We start from the raw sequence: 14,999 nt of genomic DNA on the forward strand, positions 1-14,999 counted from the left end.
CACGACACTTTCGATTCATCCCAGCAGGAGACAGCTCAGGGCACAGAGCTCACAGCAAGCCACTCAGACATTCACCATGTGCTGAGTGCCTCTCCAAGATAGCGTTAGGGCTGGGTCCACAGGTTAGAGGGTAAGGAACGAACCACAGTAACCAGTTTACAGATGTTATTACTGTTAGTAATAAAACTGAATTGTACCATCCGCAACCGTGTTGGTTCGTCCATGTAGCAGAGCACCCAACACGACATAGTACCAGGTTTGGAACCCAGTAACTGTGAGACCTACCTACACATCTTAAGGAATCCACCATCCTGCGCCATGGACACCATCAGCCCGCCGCAGTCGCTCCAAATCACTGGAAACCTCGGCGTCAACTGGAAGCTGTTTAAACAGCGCTTCCAGTTCTTCCTAGAAGCCACAGAAAGGGAGAATGCTTCGGACACCAGGAAAATCACCCTCCTCCTCTCCACGGCAGAGCAACACGCCATCCACATCTACAACTCCCTGGTGTTCGCAGAAGGTGAGGACAAGACGAAGTACAAGACGGTCCTTCTCAAACTCGAGCAACACTTCAGCGTCGAGGTAAATGAGAGTTTCGAGAGGTACCTCTTCCAGCAGCGCCTGCAGGGTAAGGATGAACCTTTTCAATCTTTCCTGACACACCTCCGTATCCTCGCGCAGTCCTGCGGTTACGAGGCCACCTCCGATTCCATGATTCGGGACCAGATCTTTTTTGGTGTCACCTCGGGTGCCCTACGCCAGCAGCTCCTCAAGATAAAAAGTCTCACCCTAGCCACCGCCATCGAAGCCTGCGTCCTCCATGAAAACGCGACCAGCCGCTACTCCCAATTCCAAGCGGCCGAATCGGCACGGCTGGGTTCCTACGCGGCCGAATCGGCAGGGCAGGGGTCCTACGAGGCCGAGCGGGTCCAGTCCATCGAGTTCCTCCCGGCCCGCGGCCCGGACGGGGGTGGCCATTTTCGCGGCCCCCGCGCTTGTACGCACCAAAAGAGACATCGACGCAGAGGGACGTGACGCGCTCTACGCAGGACCGAACAGCGCATGCACGATGGCGCAACGAACGCCATGACGTCACGACGTGCGGCAACTGTCGATCCGCACATTTAAAGCGGCAATGTCCAGCAAAGAACCGACAATGCCTCCGCTGTGGCAGGATGGGCCACTACGCTGCCTGCTGCCGAGCAGCTCAACCTGCCAACGCTCCCCAATTCCGACAGCCTCGCAGGGTCGTGCGGACCATTCAACCTCCATACTCCGAATCATACCCGGATGATATACAGACCGACGATACAGACGACCGGGAAGCCTTCCGCGTTGCGGTCATCGACAGGAACCGGATGTCTCCAAGCAGGACCCACCAGCCGATGCCAGTGAAGAGTGGCAATCCGGGTGATGAATGGTGTGCCACCCTAACGGTCAACCCGAATTCATCGTCCACCTACTAGGCTCGACTTATGAGCCTGTTTGACCATTGGACTCACTAAAAGTTTTATGCCACTATGTTAATAAGTTTCTCTTTTGTCGTTACAGGAGTTCGTTTTGATGCTTGACGTTTACACTTGTTTTGTTGATGGTACAACCTCGTTGCTATGTTGCATCTGACACCTTCCTATGTATATAGATTAGCCTCATGTACATGTTGTAGATATTGCACACACACACATTCAGCTGCACTCAGTACACATCTCTATTTATAACCACATAGGCACATATTCTTGTAAAAAAGGGAGGATGTCATGATATTCAGATAAACATCATGGTGAAAACACACATACACACTGATGGTCAGATCAACGGACCAATCAATACGCATGCAACATCACAGCCAATCACAAGCAAGAGCAGACACACTATAAAACGGGGAACACGACACTTCCGATTCATTCCAGCAGGAGACAGCTCAGGGCACAGAGCTCACAACAAGCCACTCAGACATTCACCATGTGCTGAGTGCCTCTCCAAGATAGTGTTAGGGCTGGGTCCACAGGTTAGAGGGTATGAATGAACCACAGCAACCAGGTTACAAATGTTAATAATTGTTAGCAATAAAACTGAGTTGTACCTTCCGTAACCGTGTTGGTTCGTCTATGTAGCAGAGCACCCAACACGACAACATCTTTCACAATCAAGAAGCCTGCTTGACTGACACCCTAGCCATCAACTTGAACACTCACTCCCTCAACCAGTGTACCGTTTATAATGTACAGCAGCAAATTGCCAAAGCTCCTTTAACAGCACTTCCACCTGTGACCTCTACAACCTAGAAGGACAAGGGCAGCAGATGAAAGGGAGTGCCACCAGCTGCAAGTTCCCCTCCAAGCCACACCCATCCCGACTTGGAAATATATTGCCATTCACTGGGTCAAAATCTCTTCCTAACAGCACTGTGGGTGTGCCTATGCTACATGGACTGCAGTGCTTCAAGGAGGCAGCTGAACACCATCTCTTCAAGGGCAAATAGGGAAGGGCAATAAATGCTGGCCTAGCCAACGACTCAGATTTTTTTTGCTACAGGACATGTTTGTTGCTGGCGACGCCAGCGTTTAATGCCCATCCCTAATTATCCTTGGGAAGGTGGTGGTGCGCTTCCTTCTTGAACCGCTGCAGTCCATGTGGTACAAGTATACCTGCAGTGCTGTTGGGGAGGGAGTCCCAGAATTTTGACCCGGCGACAGTGAAGGAACAGCGACATATTTTCAAGTCACGATGGTGAGTGACTTGGAGGTGGTGCTATTCTCATGCATCTGGCATCCACATTCCAAAAACAAATATTTTTAAAAAAAATATTAACCAAAGATATAAATGCAGCAGATCTATATCGAAATGCAGTTACTCAGTGAAGTGTAACTTACTTGCATGTGAATAGTATCTACCTGTTTATCCCAGAGAAAATGCACACAGAATTCTATTTGAGCACTGTACAATTCAATAGGCAGAGCAGCCGTGTATCTAAAAAGGGCTTTTACCTTGTTTAAAAAGCAATAAATCCAGTTAGAGACCTAGAGGGTACAATACTCTGCTAAAAAATTCTGTGCAAACTATTTTCTATTTGGAAGCCTATTATTTCAGCAACTAGTAGTGTTCCAGGGAAAAACAAAACAACCTCATATGCTTTACCAGAAAATTTGAAATAACAATTCTCGCTGGGGCACACTGTTCAGAGAAATTACGTTATGCCCTATGATCTGGTGTAATATTCTGACCAAAAAACAGTTCCTCAGATTTCAAAACATCTTCCAAGTTGTCACCTGATGTTCTGCTTTCAATCTCTTACAGCAGTTTCTAGAAGGGACACTTCAAAAATGGCACATACGGTCATGGGGAAAACATTCACCGTGGCCAAGAAATAAATTACATTTGACCCTGGGACACTAGTGTATGTTTTTAATCCCAATTCACTGGCTTGGATAGGTTTAGGAGTGACGAAATCCAGGCTTACCTCAACACAGGCCGCTGCGGGCAAAACTGAGCTAGAAATTTCTACAAGGCTGGGTTGTCGTCTCCCTAAGGGAAGAAGGAAAAGAGATTTTTAAGAGTCAATCCCATTAAACAGAAATATCAATTCATCACACCCCTGTGGGAAAACAGCAACATTGGTCTTTGAAAGACATCCTTTTCAGGAATCAAAGGAACCTCTGCTGGAGGACCTCCATAGAATATAAAGCACTGCAGGCTTTTTTAAAGTCACCTCAATAACCAGGTTCAGCAGGGCTGCCCATGCAGTGGAAGCCACTCTTTAATACTGTTTGGTGCATTCCACAGCACTGGAGAAGTGGGCAAACAGATAGTTATTTGTAGCTGTTGAATTGTGTTGTAAGGAATCCAAGTCAGGTGGTGAAGAATGAATCTAGACAGAAACCTGCTTTCTTCAAGGTTGGTTTAGTCACAGAAATCAGCAGCATTGCGTGCCTCCTTCCTACAAACATCCCAGTGCCCCACCAGTCCCTTTTTTATACTCTTTTGAGTAGCAATATGATTCTCTTTATACTCGAGTATACCAATAAAAAAAAAAGTTAATTAGCAATTTATCAAATTTACAGCTCCTTAAAGGGGCAGTTCCTCTTTATATGTGCTCAAGATACTTAATCAATCAATACCCTTCAGCTTTTTATCTTTAACCTTAACAATACAATTACAGAACATTAACAAGCTTTCCAAGTCTGCTCTTCCATATCACTGCCTGCCCACAGTCAAAGAAGATTTTGCATCTTTGGCAATGTTTATACTGCTACTAACATGCCGCCACCTCAAGAGGAACCCACAAAATCTCACCAGTTGTTGTGCATCCCAGTGATTTGAAATGGCAGCAGGCTTGCCTCACCAGCAGTGTTAACAACAAGACTGCTGTTAGAAGTAATGTGATAATATATTATTATCACATCATTATTTTCGGTCACAAAAAATTTCCAAGGTAAGTGTACTATTTAAGTAAATGTGCCATTTCACAGTTGAGAATAGCTTCTCTTTCCCTCCATGACCTTACCAGCTGTGAATCTTACCGTGTGTGTATGAAACTGCTTATCTTGCAATAAATTAGCTGTTGGCCAATTTCCACTCTTTCAAGGATAATTCCTTGCATTGTATAAAGTTCTTTTCTCTCCCTTCCTGCAAAAAATAGATTATGCTGAAGCACAGTTCCATAGTGCGGGGCCAATTAGCCCAGATTAATGCCAACCGTGTGAGTTTGATTCCCGTTCTGGCTGAGGTAGACACGTGAACTGCCTCCTCCCTTTAAAACTCACCATGGAGGGGACAAAAAACAAGAACATTGCTCAGGAAAAAGCACCAGCAATGAACCAAGGACCTGCCTTTGTGCAGAGTAGAAATGACAGATTTGTTGCAGCACAGGAGGAAACCATTCAGCCTGCCATGTCTGCACCAGCTCTCCAAATGAGCAATGCACCTGGTGCCATAGAATACATATAGGGCAGAAGAAGGCCATTTGGCCATCAAGTCTGCTCCAAGCACAGTACTTGGGCCCACTTCTCTGCCCTATCCCTGTAATCTCACCTAACCTGCATATCCTTGGATACTAAGGGGCAGTTTTAGCATGGCTAATCCACATAACCTACACATCTTTGGACACTAAGGGCAATTTATCATGGCCAATCCACCTAACCTGCACATCTTTGGGCTGTGGGAGGAAACCGGAGCACCCGGAGGAAACCAATGCAGACTCGGAGAGAGTGTGCAAATGTTACACAGACAGTGACCCGAGGCCGGAATTGATGCCGGGTCCCAGCTAACCACTGTGCCACCACGCCTTCTCACTGAACCCTGCACAAAGAACAAAGAAAAGAACAGCACAGGAACTTCGGCCCTCCAAGTCTTCACCGACCAGGCTGCCCGTCTACCCTAAAATGTTCTCCACTTCCGGGGCCGTATTCCTCTATTCCCATCCTATTCATGTATTTATCAAGACAAAATGAAAATCGCTTATTGTCACAAGTAGGCTTCAATGAAGTTACTGTGAAAAGCCCCTAGTCGCCACATTCCGGCGCCTGTTCGGGGAGGCCGGTACGGGAATTGAACCCGCGCTGCTGCCTTGTTCTGCATTACAAGCCAGCTATTTAGCCCACTGTGCTAAACCAGCCCACCAAACCAGTACTTGAACTGGTTTCAAGTACAGCTCGCGTATCCTTTATACATAAATCCGGAAACCGAACACATTCAAATGCCGCACCTTGGTTTGAACCTCATTCACCTTTAGCGCAAGAACGGCGGCACTGTGGCACGGTGGTTATCTCTGCTGCTGCCTCACAGCGCCAGGGACCTGGGTTAAATTCTGACCTCAAGTGACTGCAAGAGTTCTCACATTCTCCCCGCGCCTGCGTGGGTTTCCTCCAGCTTTTCAATACCAGCGTCTACTTTCTTACTACTCACTCCACCTTTTCCATCTATTTCCAACGAAGAAATTCACAGGCACAGCATTTTCATTTTACCTTGGTTACTGATCCTGTTGCTGCATTAGCTCCAGTTTTACATTAGCTCCTATTCTTCTCCACATCCTGATTAATTTCTTCCTTAGTCACCGATTAACTAACCTGTTCATAATGTCTCCATTTGATTAATAACCGTCCTAATCTTGAAGAAAAGCCAACTCTGCAAAGGAAAGCTTGGGCCTGCAATGTTTAATATACAAGATTTGAACTGGTTGCTCATATGACCAATCCGCAGCAAACATGATTCCTGTCGGTGTGTGGACCTGGCCAAAATATGCTGAGTTCTTTCGTACATAGAATTGCTTTGCGCGGTTTGTACGCAATTCAATGTGGACTCACCTTCCTATCCATGCTCATAATATCCACACACATGCAAGCACACACACACTCTATTTCACACAAATGCAGCATTGCGTCACGAAAAGAAAAGAACAAGCATCTTTCAATGCAACTTGCTCACTGCAAGGGAAGGTTATCCTGAAGGTGCAAATTCCAATGTTCAAGTAGTTAACTCATTGCCGGCAAAGTACCCTTCCTCAAGTGGATGGGGGAGGGGGAAGAAACCATTTTCACCAGCCAGCAATACCCATTTCCCATGACTGAATAACATTATTATTTTTTTCAAAATGGACTGTATTTGGCAACTGCAAACACCTGGATATGCTTTGACTCAATTCAGAGAAACTAGGAGCAGGAGGAGGCCCTTCGGCCTTCGAGCCTGTTCTGTCATTCAATATGATCATGGCTGATCGTCACCTCAATGCCACATTCCTCTATCTCTGTCTTGAACACATTGAGTGACTTGGCCTCCATGGCCTTCTATGGTAGCGAATTCCACTGGTTCACTACCCTTTGAGTGAAGGAATGTTTCTTCATCTCAGCCCTGAATGGTCTACCTGTACCCTGAGATTGTGTCCCCTGGGTATAGATTCCCCAATCAGGGAAAATATCCTCCCTGTTAGAATTTGATTCGTTTCAATCAGATCTCCTCTCAGCCTTCTAAACTCCAGTTCATTATGTAGTGCTCGCTGTGTAGTCTCATGATGCTGTTTACCAAACCAACAGAGGGGTCACTGCACAGACTTGGCTCCAGCTGCTCCCAACTTGAGGGGTGGATTTACAGTACATTTTGTCACTATATTAGCATTAGAGGGGTGTTGAATAGTTCAGTCAGAGAACAAGGATTTGAAGAATTTTACACTTCATACAGCCTACTCTGTAATTGAAGCTTAGTCTTTCTAAACATTTTGATCTGCGGCCTAAATAGATTATCAACTGTGCTCAGACCTTCCAAGTCGTGAGTGATGATTCCTCGTTTTAGTTTAAAACTGTCATTTATTCTATAATTCCTTAAAATTAAAAGTTGCATTTCTAGAAATGATTTTGCAATCCGTCACTCCCTGCAGATAAGGCATCATGGATGGTATTTAATGTAAGTGATCAGAGTCTTACCAATTGGGGAGCTGGTGGGAACCTCGGGTCATCCCTTTTCAGGAGGATCCACTGTATTAGGTACCAATCAGGCACATAACAGGGCAGCGATAGTTACTGGGCGCTTTGCACTCAGCTGAGGCCCAGGATCAGTGTAGGACCCAGGTCACAGGTCAGTAATGGTGGCAGGGAGATGACAGGGTGGGGATGCTGTGAGGGGGGAGGGAGGGTGAGCAAACCCCTGCACCTACCCTCTACCTTCTCAAGGCGAACTTGATTTTTTTCCAGCCTGAGGAATTCCACGAGGCCGCTCAGCCATACACCCAGTTTCTGCGGCCCCGAGTCTCTCCATCCCAACAGGATCCGTCTCCGGGCTACCAGAGAGACAAAGGGCAAAACATCGGCCTCACTCACCCTGCTGGACTCCCGGGACTTCTGACACTCCATAAATTGCCACTTCTGGACTCGAGACCACCTTCATCCTCAAACATCACGTCAGTGAACCCCCACCAAAATCCCTCCAGCATTGGACAGGCCCAAAACATGTGGACATGGTTCGCGGGGCCCCTGGCCCACACGTATCCTCCACCCCTCAAAAAACCTGCTCATTCTGACCACCATCATATGCGCCCTGTGAACTACTTTAAATTGAATGAGGCTAAGCCCAGCGCACGAAGAGGATGAGTTCACCCTTCTCAGAGCCTCCTCCCATAACCCAGCCTCCGACACCCACCCCGGCTCTTCCTCCCACTTCCGCTTAACTTCTCCTACCACAGCGCCCTCCCAGTCCACTAATTCTTTGTAAATCTCCAACACCCTACCCTCACCAACCCCCGCTTTCGACACCACCTTGTTCTGCAACCCCTGGACTGGCAGGTCAGGAAAGGACGGCACCTGTTTCCTCACATAGTTTTGCACCTGTAAGTACCGGAACCCATTCCCGCTGGGCGGCTCATACTCCTCTATCAGTCCCTTCAAAGCTTGAGACCACGAATAGGCCTCCAAACCGCTCAATCCCCTCCTGCCACCATCCCCGGAACCCCGCGACCAACCCCCCGGAACAAACCTGTGATTCCCACAAATCGGTGCCTAAACCGAGGCCCCCTCCAGCCTCAGCTGCTGACGCCACTGTCCCCACACTGTCAGGGCCAGCACCACTACCGGACCTGTGGAGTACCTGGCCAGCGAGAACGGGAGAGGCGCTGTCAACAAAGCTCCCAAGCTAGTGCCCTTACACGAGGCTGCCTCCATCTGCTCCCCCACTACCCACTTCCTTACCATGGCTATATTTTCTGCCCAGTAATAGTTTATCAAATTTGGCATGGCCAACCTGCTCCCCATCACGTTCCAGCTCCAGCAGCACCTTCTTCACCTGTGAGGCTTTCCCCGTCCACACAAATCTCAAGATCAATGTATTGATCTTCCTAAAGAAGGTCTTTGAAATACAAATCGGAAGGTTCTGGAACACAAAACGAAACCTTGTGAGTACCGTCATCCTCATGGGCTGCACCCACCATGACAGCGGGAGACAGCAGGAGCACGTCCCACCTCTTGAAATCTCCCTTCATTTGCTACACCAACTGGGCCAAATTCAATTTATGTAATTGCTCCCATCCCCGCGCCACCCCGATGCCCAGATAACCTGAAACTCACCCCCACTACCTTAAACGGCAGCTCACCCAATCTCCTCTCTGCCTCCTCACTTGGATCGGAAAACTGGCCGAATTCCACCACAATGTCCATGATCCGTCCAATTCCCGCGTTCCCTACCCCCCAGCCAGGGGCTCCGATTTATAAAGCCTCCTGTAAAACTCCTCAAATACCCCGTTCACCCCCACCGGGTCCAAAGCACACCACCCCTACCATCATTCACCCTTCTAATCTCCCTCACCGCCTCCTGCTTCCTGAGCTGGTGAGCCAGCATCCTACTAGCCTTCTCCCCGTACTCATACACTGCCTCTCTGACCCTCCGCAATTGCCCTACTGTGGACACCAACCCAAACTCCAGATGGAGCTTCTACCTCTCCTTAAACAATCCCGCCTCCACGGCCTCTGAATACCTCCTACCCACCCACAGAAACTTGTCCAGCAGCCTTGCCATCTCTGCTCGCTCCTCCTTCTCCCTCTGTGTCCGGATCAATATGAACTCTCCCCCAATCACTGCCTTGAGTGCCTCCCACAACGTGGCAGCCGAGAAGTCATCTGTATCGTTCAGTTCCACATACCCCCGAATGGCGGCCCTGACCCGCTCACATACCTCCTCATCCGACAACCCTTTGTCCAGCCTCCACTGTGGGCACTGCCCCCCCCCCCCCGCCCCACCCCACACCCGGTCCACTTGCAGGTCCACCCAATGCGGCGTGTGGTCTCAAACCACGATTGCCGAATGCCCCGAGTCGACCATCTCCGCCAAAAACATCTTATCCACCACAAAAAAAACAATCCGAGAGTACACCTTGTGCACATGGGAGAAGTACGCAAACTCCTTCGCCCTCGGCCTCCCAAACCTCCACACCCCCGTGCACTCCATAAACCCCTTCAGCTCTTTCGCCACCGCCTACACCCTCCCCGACCTCGGGCTCGACCGGTTCAACCCTGGATCAATGACCATGTTAAAGCCCCCCCACAATACGAGGGTGCGAGTCCAGATCCAGGATCTTACCCAGCACTCGCCTCATAAACTCCACATCTGTCCCTATTTGGGGCATAAACATTTACCAGGACCACTGGCATCCCCTCCAACTTCCCACTCACCATCACGAACCTGCCCCCGAATCTGCTACCTTATTCCCCACCTCAAACATCACCCGTTTATTTACCAGCACCGCCACCCCCGCGTCTTCATGTCTAATCCCAAATGGAAGACTTGCCCTTCCCGTCCTTTCCTTAGCCTTGTCTGATCCCTCATCTTCAAATGTGTTTCTGGTAAAAAAGCCACATCTGCTTTCAAGCTCCTCAGGTGCGTGAAAACACACAACCTTTTAACTGGCCCATTCAGCCCCCTCGCGTTCCGTGTGACCAACCTGGTCAGATGGCACGCCGCACCCCTTCCCTGCCGATCAACCATACCCCTTCGTAGGCCAGCCCCCGGTCCATGCCACGCGACCCTCCAGGCCCACCCTCAGGTGTCCACCGACACCACTCCCACTCATGCCACAACAACAACACCTTTGTCAGCAGCCTCCTCTCTTCCCTTAAACAAAACAACTACCCCATCCCCCTCTGCTTCAATAACCACCTGGTCAACTCCCACTGCGCTCCCATTAACTAGCCCGCTCAGCTAGCCTGGCTGCCCTCGCCCAAGGCGCCTAAGCGTCCTACCCCCCCTCCCCCCATTGATTCCCCCCCTCCCCGCTAGCCCACCTCACATACAACAATGCAACAAGAGAAAGAAAAGGTGCACTCACCCTCAATCGCAACAAAACATCTTGGAAGGAGAAACATTCTCCAACAACCAACAAAAAAGAAAGATACAGGAAAAAACGGACAGAAAAAGCACCCATCACCTCACACCTCCTCCACAGTTCAATCTCCTCCTCCTCATGTCAGCTCATTGACTCTTAAAAACTCCATCGCCTCCTCTGGTGTCCCAAAATAAGCTATTACAAGTCACCCAGAGGCGAGCTGGGTACAACATCCCAAACCTCACCCCCTTTTTAAAGAGGGTGGCCTTCACCCGATTAAATCCGCCCCTCCTCTACACCAGGCCCGTGCCCAGGTCCTGGTACAGAAGCTCACTCCCATCCCAGGTGTATCTCCTCATCTGCCTCACCCATCTCAGTATTTTCTTCTTGCACAGGAACCGGCGAAGACGCACCACCATCGCCCTCGGCTGCTCATTCGCGTGCGGCTTCCTCATCAGCGCCCTGTGCACTCGGTCGATTACAAGGGGCCAGTCAAAGGCCCCCCTCCCCATCAACTTTTCCAACATCTTGGCCACATATGTGCCAGCGTCCGTCCCCTCGATGCCTTCAGGCATCCCCACGATTCTTAGGTTCTGCCTCCGGGAGTGGTTCTCCAAGTCCTCCACCTTCTCCTTTAGCCACTGCTGAGTCTGCCACATCACACCTATCTCGGCCGCCAACAAGGCAAGCTGTTCCTTGTGCATCCCCACCGCCTCCCCTCCACTTTCCGAATAGCCTAGCTCTGGGACTCCAGCCTCTACTCCAGCTGGTCAATTCCCGCTTTTGACCACTCCACCGCCTTGGTTAGGTCCTCCCGGGCCTCCCTCCTCTGTCGCCTAAACTTTTCATTTAAAAAGTCCACCATTGGGCAGGCAAGGTAGACCCTTTACCCTTCGCCATCTTGACCTGTGGTGCACAAAGATTCTGTTGCTCCAACTGCTCCCTTCTTCTCGACCCACATCTGGTCTGTGGATCTATCCCCCAGCCCCACCAGTGGAGTCAAACATTCCTCCAGTCACCCCTACACCTTTTTTCCACAAAACATCCACCCTAAAAACGGGGAAAAGGTCCAAAAAAACACCCTGGAGTGGGAGCTGCCAAATGCACGACCACTCACACCATAGCCGCCACCGGAGGTCCCGCTAATTGCTCACTTAAGAACTTCAATTGCCAGACGGGCGAGAAGGCTGCCCATAGGTCTTTCCACCACAGATTTAATCAGGGCAGATGTGGGGAGGGGGTGGGGACCCCACGCCACCCCCACCCCCACATGATTAAATGCCTCACTCTCCCATGTGATTAAATGCCTCCCACCACCAAAATCACCATGGGGGGGAGGGAATTAAACTCCATCCCAAGAATATTCCGACAATATTGGGAGTAGGGTTTGATTGAAGCCAAGATTCCTCATTTAATCAACACCAGAGAAACAGATCAACTCGACACTGAACTCATTGCTGCTTATGGGCTCCTGCATGTGTAAAACATGTGAATCATAGTCACATTCCCAAATAACACCGAGGCTGCTTGAGGAGGGAACACTGGCTACAACCTCACCTGACTGCTGAAGATCAAATGGGAGTTCCCAAAATATGGATGTTTGCTTAAAAACGGTCTTGCTGCGATTAATCTTAGCAATAGACACCACATCTGTTCTGAAAGTAAAAAAACACAGCACAGGACCTGTTAAGTCTGAATCCAAAAATCTTCCCAACAGGTGTACAATTTGCAAGCATGAAATAATGGAGAATCATTGCAACACATTGAGATTTAAATGTGCAAACAGATTTATTTCACACTGTGCTTGTTACCTCTCTGCTCCATGACATAAGAACATAAGAACTAGAAGCAGGAGTAGGCCATCTGGCCCCTCGAGCCTGCTCCACCATTCAATGAGATCATGGCTGATCTTTTGTGGACTCCGCTCCACTTTCCGGCCCGAACACCATAACCCTTAATCCCTTTATTCTTCAAAAAACTATCTATCCTTATCTTAAAAACATTTAATGAAGGAGCCTCAACTGCTTCACTGGGCAAGGAATTCCATAGATTCACAACCCTTTGGGTGAAGAAGTTCCTCCTAACAATGGATAGGTTGCTTGCCATTAAATTCCCTCAGCTCCCTGTCTTGCTAATACCACAAACTGATATTAAGGAGAATAAATAGATGGAACTGTGAAAACATCCTTCTTTTAATACAGACATTGGTTAAATCAGTTAAATTCCCTCTCAATATCCCTCAACCTTCCACTCATCCATTAAAACCAACCTCTTTGATCAAGCAATTGGGACACTCCTCCTGCTATCTTACTCTTTGGCTAGCCATAGATTTTCCTTTTGATTAAACTTCCGCCATGCGATGAAGGATATTTTTCTCTCTTAAAGATATGACAAGAATGCAAGTAAGATAAAGACCATTTTTGTTTTGAACATTCATACGGAGAAGAGATACCAGCTCTGGGACCTCTTGTACTGCTACTTTTGCCACTGCGAAAGATTCGAAGTCGAGAAATCTTTTGAAATTGACTGCAGACAGAATCAAATCCCACAACTTATTAAATTTGTGTCTTTTATCTATCCAGTGCTTCGGCAAAATGTAATTAAGTGCTGTACTGTGTCTGCAGTTAACACCCGGTTTCTTTCATTTCACTGAAAAACCAATGCTCTCGGTTATTTAAAATAAGTTCTAACACTTCCCTCAGGGGAGTTTTTATTTAGCTAACCCCATCAGAATGCAGATTTTCTGATGAAGCTTATCAATTACGTAGCGTTTGCCAGCAACCAAAACTGCCCCTTGTAGCTTTGAACTGTGATATTTCCAAATGCAATGACACTGCATCCAAGTAGATGACGAGAAAGACTGAAAATACCACCCTGCCTTCACCCTGATGAAGCAGAGAATCTGACCTTTCCTTTCATAGCATCTATAGAAGTTCAATTACAAACTAAACCCCCAGCCAGCAAAATATCCTGCAACCCTCAGTCATTCAGCATTGCTATGTTTTCCATCCTGAACCACACGCATACAACATTCTCCCCCATTCTAAATTGCTCAACATTTGTAAGAGTTTACCCTCACCCCACATAACCTCAAAGAGGCACTGCCCTCTAAATACCACCCCCCACCTCACCACCACCAGTCTTCCTGAAACACTCTCGCTCGGACACACTCTCTTGCCTCCTCATCTCCTCATCTCTGTTGTGCAAACACCCTACTTCTAACGCACAATGGGAATTTGCAATTAATCTCCTTGCCAATTATGATGATTTAATGGCACTGGAATCGTCCTGTCACTTTTTCCAGCCAAGTGACTCATGGCAGGGGGTGGCGAGGGAACTGGGTGCTTGTGAGCTCTTTGCAAGGTTTTGGCAAAGTTTCCTCCTCATCCACTCCACAACCTTTCCCCTTGTCACCATTGACTCCATGGTACAGAAAGCAAGTGGTGCGTTAATGGGAGGTTTCCTGGACACATCTCTCACTGGTGCACACGGGGTAAATGTTACACCGCTGACAATTACATGAGTCAGCTGTCAGGGTTAGTTGTCAAAATGGCAGAAGCGAGGAGTTCCGTGATAGCAGAAAGGTCTCAGAACCCCTCTGACAGCCCATCATATCACAGTCGTGTGCTGGGGAAATCAGCTGCACCAAGTGAAAAATGAAAGGTACCCTTCAGCCAGCCAGCTTTCAGGTGCAACTGGATTTGTGCAGTGGAACTGAAATTGGCACATTGATCAATAGAAAATGGATTCTGTAGCTTTACACGTAAATAAATCTGTCTGAACACGGATCCTGGACCATTAAGTGTAAGCACTTTAAAATTTCAATCCAATCTCTCCAGTACCTTTTGGCAACCAGTTAAGAAGTGATGCCAGGAGAGTTTCATGGAGGCTGTGAAACAAAGCTGAAGGAAGTTAGAAAATATACAGGACAACTTAAGAGCTTGAAGAAATGCTCGTCAACAAAAGGACGAAACCAAATGCCGCCTTTGATTTGGACTGTTAATTGCCAACATTTCACATCAGCCATTTTGAAAATCACATTGAATATTGCATCAAAATCCTCAAGATGATGGCATTTATTTTGCTTCTCTACTGAGTAAAGGAAAGCTTGCTGAGGCCTGTTCAAAATGTCGAAACAGGTGAATGGTCAAAATTATGGCAGATGGAATTTAATGTAAGCAAGTGTGAGGTTATCCATTTT

The 14,999-nt window shown here is 48.2% G+C and overlaps 1 protein-coding gene across 5 annotated transcripts in view; it reads right to left on the reverse strand.

Moving 5' to 3' along the window:
- The window catches only part of LOC140396632 (alpha-(1,6)-fucosyltransferase), a 1,055,147-nt gene that overhangs the window by 412,917 nt on the left and 627,231 nt on the right, over positions 1–14,999 (reverse strand). For all 5 annotated transcript variants that reach the window (XM_072485445.1, XM_072485437.1, XM_072485429.1 and 2 more), the window contains one exon: positions 3,461–3,525. The gene's annotated coding sequence lies outside the window, so the exon portion shown is untranslated. The remainder of the gene's footprint in view (positions 1–3,460; positions 3,526–14,999) is intronic.

This window comes from Scyliorhinus torazame, chromosome 2, assembly GCF_047496885.1.
Source record: "Scyliorhinus torazame isolate Kashiwa2021f chromosome 2, sScyTor2.1, whole genome shotgun sequence".
Lineage (NCBI taxonomy): Eukaryota > Metazoa > Chordata > Chondrichthyes > Carcharhiniformes > Scyliorhinidae > Scyliorhinus > Scyliorhinus torazame.